This window comes from Oreochromis aureus, linkage group 9 (assembly GCF_013358895.1).
Source record: "Oreochromis aureus strain Israel breed Guangdong linkage group 9, ZZ_aureus, whole genome shotgun sequence".
Taxonomy (NCBI): Eukaryota; Metazoa; Chordata; class Actinopteri; order Cichliformes; family Cichlidae; genus Oreochromis; species Oreochromis aureus.
In genome coordinates, this window is record NC_052950.1 from 28891694 (window position 1) to 28901345 (window position 9652).

The 9652-nt window shown below is 39.9% G+C and overlaps 1 long non-coding RNA gene across 3 annotated transcripts; it reads right to left on the reverse strand.

Moving 5' to 3' along the window:
* Positions 1–5074: 5074 nt before the first annotated feature.
* Positions 5075–9246, reverse strand: LOC120441788. 3 transcript variants are annotated; one of them, XR_005614283.1, is made up of 6 exons: positions 8600–9246; positions 8456–8509; positions 7750–7793; positions 7603–7665; positions 7455–7517; positions 5075–7277 (listed from the first exon to the last, which is right to left on the reverse strand). It is a non-coding gene; the product is annotated as an uncharacterized LOC120441788 (long non-coding RNA). The 3 variants fall into 3 exon arrangements; XR_005614284.1 differs by lacking the exon at positions 7750–7793; XR_005614282.1 differs by lacking the exons at positions 7750–7793; positions 8456–8509.
* Positions 9247–9652: the final 406 nt, after the last annotated feature.

Sequence of the window (9652 nt, forward strand, 5' to 3'; positions counted from 1 at the left end):
TCCACTAAGGGTTATTTTACACGTACAAGGAGTTGAGGCCTGCATGAAATTCTTTGCTAGGTTACAAACATTAAGAAATACTAATATCGATTAGAGGGGTTGTTGACGCCTTCTTGACCCGCGGTGTGTGCAAAATATGCAAAATAAAATAAAATAAAAATGCAAAATAAGACCGTTGTAAAAGTAGCTCAAAAAATGAAGAAAAACTCTTTACTTTTGGTCTGATAAGGAGTGGCTGCACCAAACCAAAATACCTCATCAAGGTGTTTTAATAAAATTATTTGGGATAGAGTTCTGAATATGTGAGCTGCGCTTTTTTCACTAAGGGATGTTTTTTTACACATACGAGGAGACGAGTGGGTGGCCAGTAGGTTAATATAAGAAAGTAAAATATATCCGCTATTGTAAAAAGAAATGGCTCTCTACAAGCAATAGAAAGTCCTTCTTTTCATTACAAGCGTTGGTGTAGCATGCCTCCACCCGGCTCTATAAATATAAATGCAATCCGGTACTACTCAGATATACTTAAAGGTTTTTATTTTATTGTGCCTGTAATAAGATTAACATAAGAAAGCAAAATAAAGCCGCTATTGAAAAAAGAAATAGCTGTTTACAGAGAAAAAGCTTATCAAGATCATTGTTATAATACTGAAACATTTAAACAGAATTCAAACTATGAGTTTGTCTGTGAAAAACTAACTGTCTCGATCATTCTGTCTCTATACAGCATGTGCTCCGATCTCCGCTGACTCATCAGAAATCTTCTGTGTCACCCCCCTGAACTTTTCCTCCCCCCAGGAACCACTTCTCCTTTTTTCCCACCGGATGCAATTAGTCACACATATGGAATCGATTAGACACTTCCGGAGTACTGAGTAAAAAAAAAAACAACTCATAAAATATGTATGTGGGGTAATCAGGTTGTTAGTTTTTAACTGTTCCAAATCGGCAACGCCTGCCTCGAGCGGGTTAATGTTGCCAGCCTTGCCAGCGCCATCTTACCCTCCCAACCATACATACATTACACAAACATCACATGATTCCAGTCAGTATCAGCAGATTCTTGAGAACAATGTTCAAGAATCAGTGACAAAGTTGAAGTTGTGCCGGGGCTGATATTTCAACAAGACAACAATCCTAAAAAGTGCTCAAAATCTAGTAAGGCATTCATGCAGAGAAACAAGTACAATGTTCTGGTATGGCCATGTCAGTCCCCAGACCTGAATATTATTGAAATTCTATGGTGTGACTTAAAGTGGGCTTCTCATGCTCAAAAACCACGAAAACTGGCTAAACTGGAGATGTTGTGGAGATTGTCCAAAATACCTTCAACCAGAATCCAGACTGTCATTGGAAGCGATAGGAAGCAATTAGAGGCTGTTATTTCTGCAAAAGGAGGATCTACTAAATATTGATGTAAATTTTCTGTTGGGGTGCCCAAATTTCTGCAGCTGGCTAATTAAAGATTACGAAATGGTAATCTTAATGGTAATCTTAAACCTCTAGATTAAGGTCTGTTGTCAACTACTAAGTGAAGAAGCAGTTATTGTGAAGACCACTCATTAAACGCTATGAAAGACAAAGTCACAGGGAGAAGTTCTTTTGAATGTGGCCACAAATTAATTTAATTTACAGGTGCTGCGCTGCAGTGGTTTGAATTATATCTATCTAATAGACACCAATTTGTGCATGTAAATGGAGAGTCCTCTTCACACACTAAGGTCAATCATGGTGTTCCACAGGGTTCAGTGCTAGGACCAATTCTGCTTACAGTATACATGCTTCCCTTAGGCAGTATCATTAGAAGACATAGCATGCATTTTCTATGCTATGCGGATGACACGCAGCTCTATCTGTCCATGAAGCCAGATAACAGACATCAATTAGTTAAACTACAGGACTGTCTTAAAGACATAAAGACCTGGATGGCCACTATCTTTCTTCTTCTTAATTCAGATAAAACTGAGGTTATTTTACTCGGCCCTGAAAATCTTATAATATTTTCTGATTTCTGAAATATGGTATCTAACCAGATTCTTACTCTGGATGGCATTACCTCGGCCTCCAGTAACATTGTGAGGAACCTTGGAGTCATTTTTGACCAGGACATGTCCTTCAATGCACATATTAAACAAACATGTAGGACTGCTTTCTTCCATTTGCGCAACATCTCTAAAAGTCAGAAATATCCTGTCTCAGAGTGATGCTGAAAAACTAGCTCATGCATTTATTAATTCCACACTTGACTACTGTAATATGTTATTATCAGGATGTCCTAAAACTCCATGAAAAGCCTTCAGTTAATCCAAAATGCTGCAGCAAGAGTACTGACAGGGACTAGAAAGAGAGAGCATATTTCTCCTGTATTGACTTCCCTTCATTGGCTTCCTGTTAAATCTAGAATTGAATTCAAAATCCTGCTCCTCACATACAAGGTCTTAAATAATAAGGCCCCATCGTATCTTAATGACCTTGTAGTACCATATCACCCTATTAGAGCACTTCGCTCTCGCTCTGCAGGCCTACTTGTTGTTCTTAGAGTATTTAAAAGTAGAATGGGAGGGAGAGCCTTCAGTTTTCAGGCCCCTCTTCTGTGGAACCAGCTTCCAGTTTGGATTCGGGAGACAGACACTATCTCTACTTTCAAGATTAGGCTTAAAACTTTCCTCTTTGGTAAAGCATATAGTTAGGGTTGGATCAGGTGACCCTGAATCCTCCCTTAGTTATGCTGCAATAGGCGTAGGCTGCCGGGGATTCCCATGATGCATTGAGTTTTTCCTTTCCAGTCACCTTTCTCACTCACTATGTGTTAATAGAGCTCTCTGCATCGAATCATATCTGTTATTAATCTCTGTCTCTCTTCCACAGCATGTCTTTATCCTGTTTTCCTTCTCTCACCCCAACCGGTCTCAGCAGATGGCCCCTCCCCTCCCTGAGCCTGGTTCTGCCAGAGGTTTCTTCCTGTTAAAAGGGAGTTTTTCCTTCCCACTGTCGCCAAAGTGTTTGCTCATAGGGGGTCATATGATTGTTGGGTTTTTCTCTGTATCTATTATTATAGGATCTACTGAAGCTGTCTGTCTCCCAAATCCGACTGTTGCGATTTGGCGCTATATAAATAAAATGGAATTGAATTGAAGAGATGTCATCGTGGATATCCTTAATCATGGCACTACGTTAACTGAAGTAGAACAACGTGTGAGCAAACTTGAGACAGTAACTGTGGACCTGAGAGATGCGCTAATTCGTGTCTGGACCAGCAGAAAACTCTCCAGACCAAAGTCACGGACCTGGAATGTAGATTGCATCTCAACAATCTCCGTATATATGGAATTAAAGAAGGTGCTGAGGGGAATGATATGATGGCATTCAGTACAGCTTTATAAAGAAAGAATTTGCCCTTCTGGAAAATGAGGGTTTGCAGATTCAGCATGCTCACGGATCACTGGGACCAAAGCCGCAAGACACAGTGATTGCAAAGTCTACTCAGGTTAATGTTCAGAGGTATGACATAAAAGACAAAATTACGAGAGCAGCTTGGGCTAAGAACATTTCTTATGAGGGCAAAACTAGACTATACAGCCCTGTTAAGCACTAAGATCATCTTCCCAGTCACTTTTGGTACAGCCGACTCCCGGCTGAAGACTAGAGGTGACCGCACGTTTGCCTTGGCTGCACCTGATCTGTGGAATAACCTCCCCATTGCCACCTTTGAGTCCGATTCCATTCAATCTTTCAAATCGCGGTTAAAAACCTATTTATTTAACCTCACCTTTCCTACCAGTTAATGCTTGTTTGTTAGTTAGTTTAGTGCTTGTTGCTACCTTCATTCTATTCTTAACCTCTTTTAATTATTTTACATTTTTCTTGACTCTTTTATATATTACACACAATGTTCTAATATGCTTTTATATGTATTTCTGTGTTTTTAATGCCATTAACCTGCTAGCATGTTTGGTACTTTGCCATGGCCTTCATCTTTCTCTTTTACTTACATCTGACCCTCTCATATGTTCAGCACTTTGGTATACCACTGGTTTTTAAATGTGCTATATAAATAAAGTTTATTGTTGTTGTTGTTGTTAGTAGGACAGAGATCAAGAGTATAATACGGCACAAAATGAAGGAAAGGTGGCAAAAGCGATGAGAGGAAGAGAGGAAAGGGCGATGGTTTTACAAAGTCCAAAGGAAAATAGGAGAAATGAGAAGCACAGGAAGCAAAACGCTACGTCCAGATGAACAGATTCAACTTTTGGAGAGAGAGGAGACGGTTATATCTCGACTTAGATTCGGGCACACTGGTTTGAATGGCAAATTACTTTTAAAAGGGAAACACCGTACAGGGGAGTGTGAGTGCAGTAGAGAACAGGCAACAATAGGACATGGTTTTATTGCATTGTCAGTAGTATGATGCTGAAAGACGACTGATCAAAAAGCTTTACGATATGAAAGTGAAAGTGGACTTGGTTGTTTTATTTCGCAAGAACTCTATAAGTGAAAGCTATCGGGCCATATTTGGGGTTTTAAGGCAGACTCATTTGTTTGGGGGGATTTTTTTATTTTGTCATTTCGGTCCACACTCCACACCAGTTGGTGGCGCTAATGCACAATTTCTAGTGATGGGCAAATGAAGCTTTCTGAAGAATTGAAGCTTGTATTGAAAAACGGTTCATTACTTGAAGCTTTTCAACAGTCCTGTCTGGTGACATCTGGTGGGCAAAAATATGAAGAGCAGCTTGAATCTACAACGAACTGAAACTAACTGCTCGATAATGACAGCCAACTCTACAGAGTGGAGTTTACATTCCTGTCTGATATTGGGTCACCGTTGTGTTGCTTTGAACATGTATTTTTTGGGTGAAAAAATTGTTTATTTGTTTAAAACATTTTGATCAACTTTCCTTGTTTAAACAAGCGCCACGGTGTGGTCTCTCTTTGTTTGCAACTTCTTGATGTTGGTAGATAGTAATATCTGAAAAATACATATAATATACACATTATAATGTACAACACGTTATGGAGTATGCTTCTGCTGTGAGGCCCTGCCTCCATGTACTAATACAATTAATCACTGGACAGCTGAACAGGTATGTTTATTAATAATATTATATTAGGCCAATATTTTTATACATATTTTTGACCTGGGGGCAGAATTGATTGTGAACTGGAAAGGGAAAATGCTTATTAACTTGCAAATTAAAAACATGATGCATTTAAGGTAACCCTTCATTTTTATTTAAGAAGAGAATTTGTTCCACTGTGTGATGGCCGAGTCTGCTTGTTTTCATGGAGTAATTTCTCCTGCCTTAAAAAAAACCCTCTCAGAAGAGGCTGGAGTGCACAGAAACTGGTAGAGATGCAGGTATCTGGTCGTCCTGGGTTCCACAGACTATCAGTTAAAAAGAATAAACACATTAAATTGCTGCACATTTGTAGAATAACATTTAAGATTACTTTAAAAATAAAGTATATATTTTTTATTACATTAAATGTAAAAGAGTCAAATGGAAGTCTTTCTAAAGTTATTTCATGATATGTACATTATGAAAAGCAGATTTTTGACAATTTGACAAGTTTTTAGATAAAATAAACCCACAAAAAAGAAAAAAAAGAAAGAAAAAAAAAAAGAACACAAAACTGGCAAACCCAACCAAAACTGACCAAAATCAAACAAAAATACTCCCACACGACAGAACCTCTCCTCTGCCTCTCTGGCTCCATATCTCTCAATAGAACGATCTGTGGTTTGCTATCTCTCACCAGCAGAACACTCCACAAACCCTGCGAATTATAGCACCGCCGCCACCGCTACTGTTTTGCACAACCGTGACAATAAACTCTAATTCACCATCACCTATAAATTCGTCATTACTTTGCATAACTTGAGCTATTTGGTCGAGAAACAGGTCAGGGTCATACTGATCATCAGGATTTAAAACAGCTTGACCATCTGAAGCCAACGAGGGTCCACGCAGGACCACATTTAGAACATGACCCTGCTGAGATCCAGCCAAAGCTCTATCACATTGGCTAAGCAGCTTCTAACTCTTTCTGACACTTGTTCTGGATCATCAAGACTTATGTCCCTAAAATCAAGGCGCTCACGCAATTCTCGGGCGTTGAAATTAAGTATCTCTCTAATGCTACGCTGACTGTGACTGCCTGCCCCAGACTGAACAATGGGCTCGAATACTGCAGCACCTGTTTGTGAATGGTTAACACTTAAGGAATTTCCATTGTTTGAGGGGTTGTGTGGTGATGCGTCAGCAGCAGCTGTAGCGGCACCCAGATACGCATGTACGCCAGGTGCACACTCCCGATCAGCTGTGACAGAAGCCTCAGCAATAAGACAATCAGCGGTAGCCTGAGTAACAACAGTCCCTACAGCAGCGGCAGCAGCAGCATATCTGGATGTGAATCGGTTGCATGAGCAACAACATCGATATAAACAGCATCATCGGCAACAGCTTCAGAATGAGTTGGACAAGGACGTGCATTAGACACAGGACTGTCTGCTACAGCGACACTACTAAGTCTTGCATGCAAAACTTCGCATTTGTTTATTATTTGCGCAGCCCACTGGCTAAAAGCCTCAAAGTGAAACCATTTAGCTCGAGTGGAGGTACCATCATTGTGTTTGAATAATTTACAGGGTGGGTCCATGGTGTAGACTTTAAAAGTCAGCGATTTAACAATCTGGTACTAATGAGATCTAATAAACCCCAGGTATTGTTTATTGCCTGCTGGGTACTAGTTAGAGCCACTGCTATTAATTGCAAGTCCCCCTGTGCTGCTTCTTGATGTTGGCTGACTTTAGCTGCTATTTCTTGCACATCCCTCTGTACTGCTTGTTGATGTTGGCTGAGTTTAGCATCGATCAAAGATAGTATATCGTTGTTTGAAGCAGAATGGCTCTGATCAAAAGTAGAGGTGTTTGCTGCATTTAAGTATGCGTCATATGTCTGTGATATTTGCGAGTCTGTTATGCAGCCTTCTTCAAAACCTATGTCTGTATCACTGTTGTTTCTGAGACATTCTGGCGTAGTGGGTATGTCAACTATATTGAAATCTGATAGGCTGTACTCAGGAATATCGCTGAAATCACAAGGCAGGCACTCGCGTGTATGTATGGTCCGGTGATGAAGAATGGTTCTTAGTCTCCATTGTTGCACAAAGCGTGTGGGTTTTCTTGTTGTTCTGGGAGTTCAATATCGCGTATATATTCCAAAAGCATCAAGGGGTCGTCATGGTCCGCATCGTGGGAAGGGGTTGTGTGATTGCTGTGGAGATAGACGTGTGTTAAACACACACACACACACACACACACACACACACACACACACACACACACACACACACACACACACACACACACACACACACACACACACACAGTGTATCATTTCAAAACAACAGGATATGTTTGGGTCTTTTGATTTATTTATGACTACACTCACACATTGGTCTGTGTTATTCTGGATGGCCCCGGTTCTTGACACGCTGCGTACTCTGTCTCAGGTCTGGTGTATTAGAACATTTGTAAATATTTAAACCTTTTTTTTCCTTTAAATTGGTTGTCATGTACACAGAGACTTGTATACATACCTAATGTAAGGCTTGGTCTTATTGCTCCCGCTGCTGTAGGTATTTCTGGACAGCTTATTGACCCTGTGTCCGGGGGGATAAGGACAGTTAATGCACGGTTTAAACAAAACACTCTTATATTTAAAACATGTGTAACACTGTATATACCCTGTGTTTTTTAGGTGTAGTTTGCCCTATATAGGCTTGTGATCCTGTAGAAAGAGACAGAAACATACATTTTGAATGGTACTATATGAGAAACTGTTATGTGAAGGCTGTGTGCAGGCAGGAGTGGTAGTAGGAGGACCCAATGTGCACACAGTCGGAGACAAAAGGTGAACTTAAATACAGCTTTAATGCTGAACTCCAAAAGGTAACAAAACTGAGACTTCCAGGTTAAACTTACACAGACAGAACACACAGCAAGATAAGGGGAGATCGCAACAATGACAAACTGAAACACAGGGCTTAAATACATAGAGGGAGCAATCAGGGAATGGGCAACAGGAGGGAAACACAGCTGGGGCAAATCAGGCCTAACGAAACAGGGGAAGCAAAACCAGACACATTAACATAAGACACGCACCTCCAAAGTAAAACAGGAAACATAACGCAGACTGAACTACACACACAGACTCTGACTGAACACAGGGAGACAGCAACTAGAGAACACAGAGACATAAACCATAAGACAGAACTCTAACAAAGAAACCAAAGACTAGAAATGATAAATAATATAATAAACTCAAAACCTCTGGGTCAACGACCCATGCATCCTAACAGAAACAGATAAGATTGCTTCTAAAACAACGAGACATAAACTGTTTTGTGTGAGCGAGTGAGTTTTTTTTTTTTTTTTTAAAGAAACACAAACCTTGTGTATGTGAAATGTATGCTGTCCCGTTGTGATGAGCTCCTAAAAATCAGGCTTTGGTTTTAGAAAAGAAAACACATTGAGTATCCTATGATATGCTATGATATAAATTTAAAAATACATTAACAGTCTTGTTTTACTTACCATATATGAACTCCATGTTAAACAACAAAAGAACACTGTTAGCTTTGCTGTCCGTCCTGCTGAACGAAGCGTTGTGCTCGCAAGGGCTGATGTGTAGTAGTGAGGAAAAATACAGGGTGTCTGTGTCATGTCTGTTTGTAGGCAGGCAGGAAGAGAGGACCCAAAATGCAGGACTCACGGAGGCGGAAGAAACTTCAAAATACACAGCTTTATTGCTAATAATAATAATGAACAAAGCACCAGAACATCAGAAAATAATCCATAATGCAAAAATAAACCAAAATATAAGAAACTCAAAATGCTGGGTCAACACTGACCCAGAACCGTGACAGTCTGATTAGGGTGTTTTTATATAGGTGGGGTTGGTTTCAGTTGACCTCTGAGAAGTAGAGATAAAAGAGTAGGATGTAAAGAAAACCCCTCGGAGGTTCGGTTGGTCAGTAGAAAGTGTAATTGACAGATAAAAGAGCAGTTTGTAATGAAAAAAGGTTGAAACTACAGAGGTACAGTTAGTCACTAGGAGGTGTGATTGTCCTGGAAAAACCTTTGGAGGTTCAGTTGGACATGGTTTCAGTTGACCTCTGACATGGAGAGATAAAGGAACTGTTTGTAATGAAAAAAGGTGGAAACTATGGAACTACAGTTGGGATGTGTGTGCTGGGATGTTCTTGATAAAGAACCCGCTTTTATTGTTTTATGACTTGTTTTGCTGACTGTTGGGAGATTACCTGTAACCCCCTATGTCTAATCATCGAGTCTTACTGTTACAGAGTGTGGCTACTAGATAATTATAGGGGGTTGATACAGTGCTAGTGTGGCTAGGTATGATATGAATATGTGTTTTTAGAAGTATCACAAGAAAAGTTTATTTCTAAAGGGATACATGTTGTTTGTGGTACTCTGTTTAAAAACTATAGGCCCTGTGTGCTTCAGAGTACCAAAAGAATGTGAAATGCCCCTAAAGCAGTTAAATCATCTATGTGTAATCATTGAGTCTTACTGTTGCAGTGTGTTTGTGACTAGTAGATAATTATAGGGCTAGTTGCATTAAAG